Below are 13858 nucleotides of genomic sequence, written 5' to 3'. Positions count from 1 at the left end.
TCGGAACGCTTTAACATATCCAGGTGATTTTGAGAATGTTTTCTCGTGATACATTGTACTTCATGTTAGTTATAAAATTTAAGTGATACGTTTTGCGATTCGTTCTGAAAAAAAGTGAAAATTTGGCAAAAGTTGGTAAAAATTCTTCATTTTCCAAGTTTGAAATGTTCTGCTTTCCAGACAGGAAGTAAAACTACCCAAAAAGCTTGATAAATTACATTTACAGAATATCTGCTTTATGTTGGGATGATATTTTATGCTTCCTCTCACTTTTCTAGGATGTTATGAGGCGCAGAACTTTAGGTGCGATTTTTCTCATTTTCATGAAAATTGCCAAAACTCACATTTTGAGGGAAAACTCAGCTTCCAAGTGACTTTGTAAGGCCTAAATAATAGTAAAACCCCATAAATTACCCCACTATAGAAACTTCACCCCTCAACGTATGTAAAACAACTTCTATTAAGTCCATTAACCCTTTAAGTGTTTCACATGGGTTAAAACAATATGGACTTGCGATTTAGAAACTATGGAATTTTTTTAGGCCAAACTGACAGTTTCAGAATAAATTAAATGATGAAACGCACTGCAACGTTTGATGCCCAATTCCTCCCGAGTGTACTGATACCACATATGTGGTGGTAAACTTCTGTACAGGCGCACGGCCAAGTATAGAATGAATGGAGGCGCCATTCACTGCAGATTTGTATTGTCACATTGTACTACCTATACATTTTTATTTTTTTTGGTAATGCAAACATATGAGGGATTATTTTTTACGGAATGAGATACAATGTATAGATAATTCATTTAGGGGGTCTCTAGCTTATTCATGAGATTTTATTAACTATTTCAAGGGGGACACAAACAAAATCATCAATTTTTATTTTGGATTTTTAGCATTTTTTCCCCCCGCTCACCGTAATGTAAAAATACTATTTTATCTTTATTCTCTGGTTCACTACGATTGCAGTGTTACCTCATTTATATAGTTTTTCTTATCTTTGCTCAATTTTCCTGACCAAAACCAATATTAGAGAATATCGCATTGTTTTTACTATTGACAACTTTTTAGGGCCATAACTTCTGTATTTTTATGTTGTCAGACCTGGTTAAGGGCTTATTTTTGGCGAAAAGAGTTGTTCTTCTCAGTCGTATCATATTAGGGAACGTAGCTTTTTTTGATCACTTTTTAGAACATTTTTTGTGATGATGTTTGATGAAAAATTGTATATTACGCATAGTTTTTTTTTCATCGTTCACCGAGCGGGTTCAATATTGATTTAGATTTATTGTACAGATTAATACGGATATCAAATATGTACATTTTTTGTGTGTTTTTGTGTTTTATATACTGTATTTGCATTATATGTGTAACTGGGCAGATTATGGGACTTTATTTTATTTATTTAATTATTATTATAAAATGATTTCATCTTTTTTTTTTTTACTTTCACATATTTTCCACCTTTTGGCTTGAATAAGCGATCATCCAATCGCTTATTCAAGCCTTTACACTGCAATACACTTGTATTGCAGTGTATAGTGTAAGTAACTGAGCATGCCGCGCATGCTCAGTTACTTACAGCTGGGTCCTGCCAGGAAGGCAGGACCCGGCGAGAAGAGGAGCCGACAGCCTCGGGTCACTCGTCGGGACCCGGGGCAGCGGCACCGGGGGGGTCCGATCCACGGGGGACACACTTGCACGCCGCGGTCATGCTTGACTAGGAGTTACAGGGTACAAGGAGTTAACTACACCTAGGTTAGTAGCAAGCACATAACTAAATGTGAGCAGATTATTTAAGTAAAGTTAGAGTCTTGGCCCAAGTAATGATTGGAGCAGAGCTCTGTCAGTCACAGCGGCTTAACTGTTGATGAGCCAGACCAGAGGTGCAAAGTTTTGGGTGTGGTGCAAATCAATCAATAAAGCCAACATACTCAGCCATACCCTGCAGAAAGATGGTGAGACCAGTAGAGGTTTCCAAAGAACCCGCTCTTCAAATATCTGATTTAGACCATCCCATTGATAGATGGTAAAGTGAAAATGGGACCGCTTACAACATTTCTTTGCAGAGTTTTGGTTTAGGTTTCATTGGCTGAATTGATTCATGTGCAGTGACTGGAGTGAATCACCTCACACCTCCACAAAGCAGCCTGAAATGATGGATGGTTCTCCACAATCTAGTCATCTCATCTGAGTTTGTAGGTTGCAAGGAGAGGGGCAGATAGATTAGGCCAAAGACTGGATGGATCATCATCCCCAAAAGAGGAAAGTAAACTATGACAAATGGTTTGAGATGGGAGACTTGGAGTAAATTGAGGTTTAATGTAATGAAAATGTGAGGTTAAGAGCTTGTCAAGGGAACACACATCCCAAGATTACTTACTAAGAGGAAAAACTAAGAAAACTGACATGGACTTGGAATAACCAATGGTAAATATAACTGCAGTATTCAGTGTCAGGCAGCTGCTGCTAAGGTAGATATAATCATAAGGTGCATAAAATGATACATACATGTAAAAGAAGTAAACATACTTCTTCCACATTAAAAATCAATGGACAAAGAATATTGGGGCACATTTACTAAGGGCTTTGCACATTCTTTTAGGTGCAAACTGCTTGCACAGGTATTCAAGAATTGTCTGCACCACAATTGTGTCACACGTGATCCTTTTGTGGCGCAGCTGTACTAGGCATCATGCAACACAAATTAGGAGGCGTTCCGGTGCTCAGTCGGCCTGTGACAGAAGTGTGTCCCACGCCCTATTTTAAAGGTGTAACCCAAAAAATTAGTGAACTCTGTCGGGGCAGTGCAGGGAGCGCCAGATTCATGAAGAAATTGCACCAGAAATCCTGAATCTGGCGCCTTCTGCACTATACACAGGGAAATCGCATTAAGTGTGGTTTGCCCTGTTCTTAGTAAATGTGCCCCATTGCGTATAGCTTTGGGTGGCAGTTCACAAGTGAGACAAGAAATGCTTCAGTGGGTTCAAATGTGGCCATTTCATTTAAGAAATAGAATAAGTTAGGGGTAGGGTGATCTCCAATGGTATAACTGTACTTAAAACCATAACAGTATCCAGGGGTATCTTTTACATTAAAATAAAGTTGTCATGGGGAATTCACTAAATTATGTCAAGAAGGAACTTTTGGGAGTGTTCCAATATTTATGATTATAGTTACTTGATTTATTCTGGTGGACAGATTAGGAGAAGGGAAGAGCTTTTTAATAATGAACAACGGACTTTGCCCTCAGGACTTTTGCCTTTCTCTGGATACCTATTTTTGTATATCTTTTTAGCCTCCTAACAAACCTACTTACTTACTCATAAAGTCCCCCATCCTGTTACTATATCTCTACCTGTCCCTAGTAGTCATGACAAGGCTGCAGAAGTGCCTCCATGTCAATTGGCTGACACCACTGCAGTCAATAGGTGGCCCAAGCGATCAGCTGATTTTTCCTCTGACCACTATTGGATAGGATTTTCCTTATATGAGAAGACCCCTCACTTTGAAAGGGTTGTCTCTGATAGGGTAACCAACTTTCAAATTATTGTAAAGAATATGCCATTAAATGAAACCACAAAGTAACACAAGTTTTCAGCATAACGCTTTGATTGTATCTCTCACTCTTAACCTTGAACGAGAACAAAACTAAACAAAGCTGCTTTCAGGATGACACAAAGAGGATACAGAGTGATTTTTGTGCACATTCTGGATGTCAGTACATTACATAATGGTTACATGCCAATCCGGTAGCCCAGCATACCAGAAGGCCTTTGTCTAATCGGTACTTGTGCAGTTCTGTCTCTTACCTTGACATGCTTATATATCTGGTTCAAATAAAGCATTTTAGAAAGTTTTCAATAATTCCACAAACTTTATGAACCTAAAAAAACCTTTAAATTGTATCTGACAGCAAGTTTTTAGGGAGCTAAGTGCTAATTGTGCATTTGCATAATGATCCTTAGTATGGGTCACATATTTGTTAAAATTTGTACTCACATTCATGAGAGGTAGAGATAAAGAAACACAATCTATCAGTATGGTATTCCTGATACTGTATAGACTTGACAAGAACAAAATCTAGCAAGTTACAAGTACAAGAAGGTTCAACTGGCAACCAAAGTACAAAAAGTTCCAAATCCAGCTCTGGGAAATCTTTAAAACTCTTCTTTATTTGCGCATATAAAAGACATCCAATAAATCCAATTGTCAACGCATTTCAAGCAGGTTACCTGCTCTTAATCATGAATTGGATTTATTGTAAACCAGGATGTCTTTTATTTGCGCAAATAGAGTTTTAAAGATTTTTGGAACTTTGGATTTTTGGAACTTTTTTCACTTGTTACTACACCCTTGCAATGGGGTGAACCGTGCCTAAGGGGATCTATCTCGGGAGGCTGGTGAGCTGGAACATTTATCCTTACTTGGCAACCACAGTACCCCTTTCAAATGTGCCAATGACTTGTTTTCACAGAAATCTGCCCACTATAGCCACAACTATAATAATATACCAGCAATAGTATTGGATAAACTGCAATCAATTTCAGTCTTTTCATAAGCTCATTTATCACCAAAGCTTTATAAAATGAAACATTAACACATAGGGGTTTTATCACTGAAGGTATTAAAGTGATGTGACCACACTGAAAAAATGGGCAAAAAAATAGCAAAGAGTCTAGAAAAGAAGTAACTGGCTTAATAGATCATACGGGGGAGTAATGAATACACATTAGTGAGATTAGGAGAGCAAAACGTTAGCTTTCTCTTGGGACACACAATTGATCAAGTCTGTAGCATGTGTCTTAACATGAAAGTAGTAAAACTCCTAATGAAAACATGATGAGCTGAAGTCAAATCAGCTGTCAAGCGGAGACTGAAGAACGAACAATAAGGAGTGCGGCATACACCTAGTATAGACTAATACACAGCCTAGAGAGGAAGGGCAGATATAAGTAACACATTAGACAGCATGATTTCTGGTTCCTTGGTCCCAACAGAAAAAACTCCTATTAAAGGGGATGTACCAACTATTTAAGTTATCCCTTAGAACAGGATAAGGGATAATAAGGGGATCGAGAGGGTCAAAATGCTGGGACCCCACTGATCATATGAAAGGGAATTCCAGCAATCCGGAAACTGATGAAACGGCAGGTCAAGTATATGTCCTGCCACGCCATTCAACTATTTAGTAGTGTCGCAAATAGGCGAGCAAAGAACTTCGCTATCAGGAGAGCCGAAGATAGCCGAGTGTTGTTCTCAGCAATTTTAGACACTCCCAGACTAATGAATAGAGTGACACTTGTAATATTGCTCCACCCATTAATGATTGAAGGACCAACTAATCTCCATATTACTGGGGGTCCTATTCTTGTGATTGGTGGAGATCCCAAATGTCAGACACTCAGAAACCAATCAGCTTGTCTAATAGCCAATCATTAACTTAACTAATACTTACATACATGATTATGGAACCACACAAAAGAGGCCAATCTCTAACAAGTCAAATTGTGGCCACCGTTGATCCATGCTGCAGTTAGCCCTCGAATGTGCCCTTCATTTACAGCTTATGAGGCCTCATGATGTAACAGATTGATGTTACATATTTTCTATAAAATGCAATTGATTTCTGTGTTTTCATAAACGCAACAAAGCTTTAGAAAATAAAACATTCACATAAAGGTTATTATCTCTGGAAGTAGTTATATGGGATGTGAACATTTCATTATCTTTGTGTATACATGGTATTACAGGGTGGCAGTGTCGGCTTCAGGTTTCAGTAGGTCCCTGGCCGCAGATCCTCAGTGGGTCCCTTTGCAGTGAAGTTCTGTGGTGGCATTAAGAATATAGAAACTAAAACAGTCTTCTGTTCCCTAAAATATTCCCTAGTTTATCATCCCAAACAGCCCCCTCATGGTTATTTTATAGACAGCCCTCATCCTCTATGGATTCATTAGATACAGACCCCCTCAATCCCATAGATTCCTTATGTATAGTGTTATGTGGTCCCCCCAGCAGCTCTGGGCCCTGGCACTTGCCCAGGTATGCCCAGTGCACCCCTGCAGGGTGGATCAACTAATCAGAAACAGTCCCTAGTAGTAAGGGACTGGCTGAATGTGAGATGGTCTCCTGCCAGACCTTTGGGGCCCTGTTGTTGTGTAGAACTACCCTGTTGTGCCTATGCAATGGATCATTGGTCTTCTGCTGTGCCATTTATGCTAGAGGATAGAAGATAAGATGCTGATAAGTGGCGGTCTGAACTCTGGGACCCTCACAGATCAGTAGAACATGGGGTCTCTATTACATTGCTGGAGATATGAGAGGTGCAGCAGGACTCACGCTTGGCCTGACCCTCTCTGGTTCTCTGTTCTCGTGATCGGTAGAGTCCCAATGGACCCCCAATGATCAGCATCATATCCCTATCCAGTAGATGGGAGCTAAAATGAAATCTTAAGATAACCCTTTTACTTTGCATCTTAACTAGGGATTGCATCAAAATCCGTCGTTTTTAATGTTGGGGTTCATGTATTTATTGACTTATATTTATGAAAGTCTAAAGTGGTTTATTAACTTCTGTATAATTATGTCTGTTTTACATAATTCAGAAACAGGGACAAACAACAAGGTATTATGTGCAGCAAATTGAAAGCAGTTTTTTTTTCTAACTTTTTTTTTTCCCACTTCAGATTTTTGGAAAGTGGGTTCAAGCTGTGATAAAAGTAATGTATCTTTGTAAGTGCAAATGAATGTTGATAGTCAATTTGTTTAATTTCAGACAGATATAAGGCTCCCCTATCCTTGATATCAGCATTTGCAATTGTGTATGTGACAACAAATGAGAAATTATGGTAATACTATTCACTCTGCACCTAACAAATGATTGCGTTGAATATTTAAAGCTTTGAAATCACAGAACTGAGACCTAAGCTGCCAGTAATGACAGGGCAGGGGCTGTTCTGCCTTTTTAGCTGATGTTACAGTGATCTTGGAGGAAAGGAATGAGGGGAATACGGCAGATCAATGTACACATGAATTTTAAACTGCGCCATTTCTTTTTTTGTTGTTGTCTGAAATAAAATTATACTAACTGTTTTAACTTCTCAGTTACTTCATAGCACATAATAAATATTATTTTTACATGTACATTTGTGTAATAGCTATGAATATGGAATGTTTGCATTACAATGCCTCAATGCAGACTTGTTGAACCTCCGATATCCACCCCGACACCGCGAGGGAAGATGAGGGCGGCGCCCATTGGGGGAACGATTAAATAGGAGTCTCTATAAAGTTAGTTATTATAGGGGGGCTGTATATAGTTATTATAGGGAGGCTGTATATAGTTGTTATAGGGGAGTTTATATAGTTATTGCTGGGGGGGCAGTACATAGTGATTACTGGTAGCTGTATATTATGGTTGCTGGGGAAGCTGTATATAGTGATCACTGGGAGCTGTATATAGTGGTTGCTGGGGGGCTGTATATAGTGATTACTGTGGGAGCTGTATATAGTGATTACTGGGGAGCTGTATATAGTGGTTGTTGGGGGAGCTGTATATAATGGTTGCTGGGTGGCTGTATATGGTGATTGCTGGGGGGGCTGTATATAGTGATTACTGGGAGCTGTATATAGTGATTGCTGGGGGAGCTGTATTTAGTGATTGCTGGGGAAGTTGTATATAGTGATGACTAGGAGCTGTATATAGTGATTGCTGGGGGGGGGGCTGTATATAGTGATTACTGCGAGCTGTAGATAGTGGTGTATATAGTGATTACTGGGAGCTGTATTCCACCAACCTTAATCCTGCCCTGAATGAAGTACTATTAAAGGGGTTATCCAGCCACATCAAGTTTCCTCTATCCACAGGGTAGGGGACAACCTGGTGAACGTTGAGGGTCCAAGTGTTGAGATGATGAGAATGGGGGTTTTTGGTATCCCCAAATGAGCAGAATGTGCAACCTGCTGCTCTATTCATCTATGGCACTGAAATAGATCTCCCATCATCACTATAAAGTGCAATTTGTTACGCAGAATACAAGCCATCACACAGCTCTTTAAGTGTAAAAATAAAAAAGTTATAGATTTTTGAAGGTGGGGAGTGAAAAATGTAAAAAACAAAAAAGGGCCTGGTCGTTAAGGGGTTAATCACCCACCAGAGAACACTGTGGACAAGATGTGAAGTGACATAACCCAGCCTGTGTGAGGTAACATAGCAAGCTGTGCGGCTCAGCTGATAGGACCCACTATGTACATAACGCATTTCAGGACCTCGGAGAGCAGTGATGACAGGAGCAGCTGCACCGTCTGCTCTGGTTCCTATGACATTAGGATATGGACACATAGATACATCATACATTTTACAAGAGAAATCCAGGCTGTATTTATGGCTATGATTTAGTTTTAGAGAAGTTCCTACACTTCCTATTTGTGTAACATCACATCCAGCCTTATAAAAGTTTGTCAAACAACGAGAATGGGACCCCCACCAATCCGGAGAAACCGGGTCTTGTTCTCATTAATAGATGTAGCATGCATCCATCTCCAATCAATAGCTTGTGAGTGTCTGAAATAGCTGAGCACAATGCTTGGGTATCTCTGGCACTCACATAGGCAGTGAATTGGAGTGGCTTAGATAACCAAGCCCTGTGCTCAGCAATTTCTGACTCTCTTACTATTGAATGGAGCCATAGAACTCATGCTTGCCCTTCTGCTCCATTCCTAAGTTAAAAGGGGACCTTCATTCTACAGATTTCTGGGGGTCCCTTTCTCATGATCAGTCAGACCCCCACAATCACCTTATCCCCTATCCTGTGGATAACTGCAGAGTCTGAAAACACTCCTGATGCAGAGTTTGCAGCGTTACAGTGCTCTACTGCTGAACTGCTCTTCAACACTCTCAAAGCAAGAAAGTGAAATGTTCAGGAGTCTGATGTGTTTTAACTCTAAGTCTGGGAGAATAATTAGAATGTTAAATTGGTAGAGAAATGTCATGCAGGTCATATTGTGGGGAAAAAACTACAGTTATATCATGCAAAAGTAGCACAATTTATCCAAGCACAAGTGATTGATACATTTGACCTAACAAAGACAAGACAGTGTCTGCATTTTGATGTGGATTTTGTCATGCAGTCTTCTCTGAGAGTTCACAGAAATAGATATCAGTAAATGTGATGCAATTATATGGAGCAGGGAACTGTGTTGGTCTAAAAGGATCTCTCCGAGACTGTATTCACCTGCAAGGAAGGATTAGAGAAAACCCTGTGCAGTCCAGATACTGTCATATACTCATCCAATATAATTTGTACATTTTCCATCAGTCAATGTCTCCTGATGTCTAAGAAGGCCAGAATAGTTCGCTTTAACCAAAATGTTACTTTTTGGCCAAACCTCGACACAAGATGACATGTGGTAAGGTGCTACCATACCATATGAACATTTACCATAGGTTTATAAAGGGGGTTCTTATAGAGCTCCAAAAATCAGGAATGTCTACAAGGACACAAAAATAGCAATTTTTACAATGCTGTGTAAGAGGATACCCTCCGGCTTTGTAAATATGTATTAGAATACATATGGTGCACCATCTATGAGGGCATCCACTGGCTGGGATGGTGTGTATAAAGGTACTCTCTGTATATGAGGGCACCCTCTGGCTGGGGCATTGTGTATAAGGGCACCCTCTGGCTGGGGAAATGTATCAGGACATTTTCTGGCTGGGGCATTGTGTATGAGGGCATCCTTTGGCTGGGGCACTTTCTATGAGGACATTTTCTGTCTGAGGTATTGTGTATGAGAACAACCTTTGGCTGGGGCATTGTGTATGAGAGCACCCTGTGGCTGGGGCACTGTGTATAAAGGAATCTTCTCACTAGGGCATTGTGTATGAGGACCACCTCTGACTGTAGGATTGTTTGAGGGCCACCTCTGGATAGGGCATTTTGTATGAGGGCACCTTCTGGCTGGGGTATTGTGTATGAGGGAATTTTCTGGCTGGGGTATTGTGTATGAGGGCAACCTTTGGCTAGGGCATTGTGTATGAAGGCACCCTCTGGCTAGGGCACTATGTATGAGGGAATCTTTTGGCTAGGGCATTGTCTATGAGAGTACCCTATGGCCCTATGGCTATGGCAAAGTGTATGAGGGCCACCTCTGGCTGGGGCACTGTGTATGAGGGCCACCTCTGGCTGAGGCACTGTGTATGAGGGCCACCTCTGGCTGGGGCACTGTGTATGAGGGCCACCTCTGGCTGGGGCATTGTGTATGAGGGCACCCTTTGGCTGTGGCATTGTGTATGAGAGAATCTTCTGGCTAGGGCATTGTGTTTGAGGATCATCTCTGGCTGTGGAACTATGTATGAGGACACCCTCTGGCTTGGGCATTGTGTATGAGGGCCACCTCTGGCTAGGGCATTGTGTATGAAGGCATCTTCTGGCTGGGACATTGTATATGAGGGCACCTTTTGGCTGGGGCATTGTGTATGAGGGCCACCTCTGGCTAGGGCACTGTGTATGAGGGCACCCTCTGGCTGCGTCACTGTGTATGAGGGCTACCTCTGGCTAGGACCTGTGTATGAGGGCCATCTCTGACTGTGGCACTGTGTATGAGGACACCCTCTGGCTGGGGCATTGCGTATAAGGGCCACCTCTGGCTAGGGCATTGTGTATGAGGGCACCCCCTGGCTTGGGTCACTGTGTATGAGGGCATCTTCTGGCTGGGACACTGTGTTTGATGTCAGAATAAGCCGAGGACACTGTGTATGAGGACAGCCTTTAGGTGGAGTAATGTATCTAATGTGAGGATATTAGATACATGGATGTGTAAAGAATAATAGTACACATTTTCACTAGAATCAATTATCACTTATTAATATTAGCCATATATTTTATTTAAAATTTGCCCTCTTTTAGTGCCACTGTAACAGTGATCTCATGCCACATGTAAATTGTTTTATCCAGGTATGTTGTCACAAGCCGCACCTTATTATTGAAAAAGACCCTGCGTGAAATTCAAGAAGGAGCCGAATATGAGACGTGCAACACCTGTCATGTTGGAAGTTCGTTAGAGCTATTGTTCTTGTGTTGTTGGTACCTCCTTATCCACTGCAGGCGTATTGTTGAGCCATCAGAAAACTGTATGCAGATGAGGACAGCAATGCACTGTGACATTTTGTGTTGTCAGTCAATATTTAACCTTCTCCTACACTAACCTATTGTATCGTAAAAATAGCCCTGCTTCTGCTGCTGAATATCTGGAGAACACAGCATACAAGGAGGTGTCAGGAAGTCACCTCTCCAATACTTCCAGTGATGTATTTTTGGATGTAAAGAAAAAGTGCACTAAATTGAGACCAATAACAATCTATCTTATCCAACCCAAGACAGCATAGCAAGTATTATAGAAGAGGATCATAGTAAGTGGTATGAAAACTCAGAGATGTAAAAGAGGAATGGAGGAGGAGATTATGGTAGGACTGGAATAAAGGAGTTCTTCAGTCTCTTCCTCTGTTCCTTACAACTCTACTTGTCTCCACTATTCCCCCTCAATGCACATGAATGGATCCTATATGCAGTGGGGGAAGTGGTTGTCAGAAGTCATGGCTTCTTCTGTTACTCACAGTTAGCTACTAGCACACCTAATTTTACTATCCGTTCTCTTTTACCTATCCCTACTTTTTTTCTTAATATCTCACTATAAATCTAGGTAAGGAAATTCAAGGGTCCCGAAAGGGAATAGTAAATCATAGTTATGAATTTGGATTATTGCCTTTCCTGAACAACTGTTTGTAATCTCAATGCCTATATAGAACACGTATTCCAGGTTAAGATGAAAAATAGAGAGAACATGGTGTTGGCATTATGCAGAAAGCTGAACTCCCGGGGTGTGCTATGGTTCTTGGACGTAATTTTATCACAAGAATGAAATTCAGTGACTGAATTTAGCAAGTCTGGTCCATGACCATTGTCATAATCCTGTAGTCCCTGACCCAGCATATTACGCACCCAAATCATCAACATACACATACAGACAACAAATAAAGAATTAGAAGTAACACAAAATTCAATTGTGAATTAAAGTGATTTTAGACCACGTATTCAAGGTAGGTTTTTAAACCCACAATATTGAAGGAAGTGTCCCGTAAAAGTTCTACACAATGAAGATTCACATTATTTTCTTTCACATTGTCTTGATCCATAACAATATTGTAAATCGAAAAAAAATTTTTTTTTTAGTTTTCAGTTTGCCTTCCTTCCCTCAGATATCCTTCAGATGTGATATATTGTTGTGCCAAAAGAGTAAACTAGACAGAAGGGACTCATTGAAAAATTGACTTAAAGGCGGTTTCTCGAAAACTTGTTAGAAAATACAGCTTTTGTTTTAGCAGATTGGAAAAATTGAAGCCATTGGGACTCATCAAAGGTCACCTCAAACTCTTTGGAGGGGAAGAAAATGGCAAATACATTTGCTTAAAGCCAGAGAGCTTCCCCTTTATGGACAGGTAGATATTGTTTTACTGGGCTAAGTCATAAAAGGTTCTTGGCAGATACTTATCTAGTTGGACCTGGACATGCAAGTTACTCAGAGTAAAGGTATCCTACTGAAAGGGATTTGCTTATTGGCCTCAAGGGAAGGTTGGATTGGATGTAATGGTTCAAAGAGTGGAAAATTCAATTAGGAGCAAGTTCCAAAACTTCGCACCCACACCAACCAGCTGCTGCGGCCACTTTTTCTCCTACTGTTACCTGAGCTGTAGCATTGGGGTTGGGGGAGGTTCTTGTCCCGATTATAGATTTCAACTAAAACACTTTTGATTGGGAATGAGCACCTGGGGCACATATACTTACAAATTCGGATAGTTCACTAAAAGTGCATGGTCCGTCTAAAATGCTGCATGTGGCTAAGATCACTAAGATCGTGCACCAGAAATCATTAATCTGCTGCTTCCCTGCACTGGCCGACCGGGTATATCATATTTTTTGTGGTGTTCCTTTAACATATGGGCGTGCAACACAATTTGAAAGTTAAATATGGCGCTTGCTCTGAATCAGTCGGACCGTCCAATGACAGGTAATTTAATTTTGACACTTTTTAAATGCCTGTACAAGCCGTTTTAGCCATGAAGAACGTGCACAGTCGAACAAAAGTGCAAAGCTGCGACCCTTAGTAAATGTGCCCCCATGTGTTTTTCATGTAAACAATCTAGAACACGTGGTGCTTGTTGCATATCACAACCATTTCAGTTGAAACGGAACTGCAAGCAGGCTAAGCCCCTCTCTGCAGCCTTTGAATTGGGTTTCAAAATGCTATTCAAACACTGTGGGGCACATTTACTTACCTGTCCGAGGAGTTCACAGAAAGTGCATTGTTCCGACGATTATGCACTCTGGTGCGATTCACTAAGATCGCGTGCCTGATATCCTGCATGTGTCTCCTCCCCGCTCAGGTCCGCCGGAGTTCACCTTCTTCTTCCCAGTGTATGTTGGTGCATTGTCTTGCGACACTATTTGAAAGTTAAATCCTGCACTCAGTCCGAATCCGTCAGTCCAACGGCCTGCTCCCCAATTTCTGCTGCATGAAAGCCAAAATCCCAGTTAAATACCTGTCCCAGCGGTGCAAATCCCTGAAAATGTCGGAATATCTGGCGAAAGTACGTCCGCGGACCCTAAGTAAGCCCCAGTGTGTGAACATAGCCTAACTCTGCACATCTCTGGGGCAGATTTTATTGTCTGAAAGTCAGAATATTCTTAGTTGCCCATGGCAACCAATCACAGCTCAGCTTTCATTTTACCAGTGCTCATGAATACTAGAAATATTCTCACTTTCAGACAGCTTGATAAATCAGCCCCTCTGTGTATTTA

At 40.9% G+C, this 13858-nt stretch overlaps 1 protein-coding gene across 7 annotated transcripts in view; it reads right to left on the bottom strand.

Annotated features, from left to right (window-relative positions):
* NOL4 (nucleolar protein 4) overlaps positions 1-13858 on the bottom strand; it is a 161680-nt gene that overhangs the window by 62905 nt on the left and 84917 nt on the right. The window lies entirely within an intron of this gene.

The sequence above is a fragment of the Engystomops pustulosus genome, chromosome 5 (assembly GCF_040894005.1).
Source record: "Engystomops pustulosus chromosome 5, aEngPut4.maternal, whole genome shotgun sequence".
NCBI classification, from domain to species: domain Eukaryota; kingdom Metazoa; phylum Chordata; class Amphibia; order Anura; family Leptodactylidae; genus Engystomops; species Engystomops pustulosus.
The sequence above is the reverse complement of the archived record's forward strand: the minus strand, read 5'-3'. Positions and strand labels throughout refer to the sequence as shown.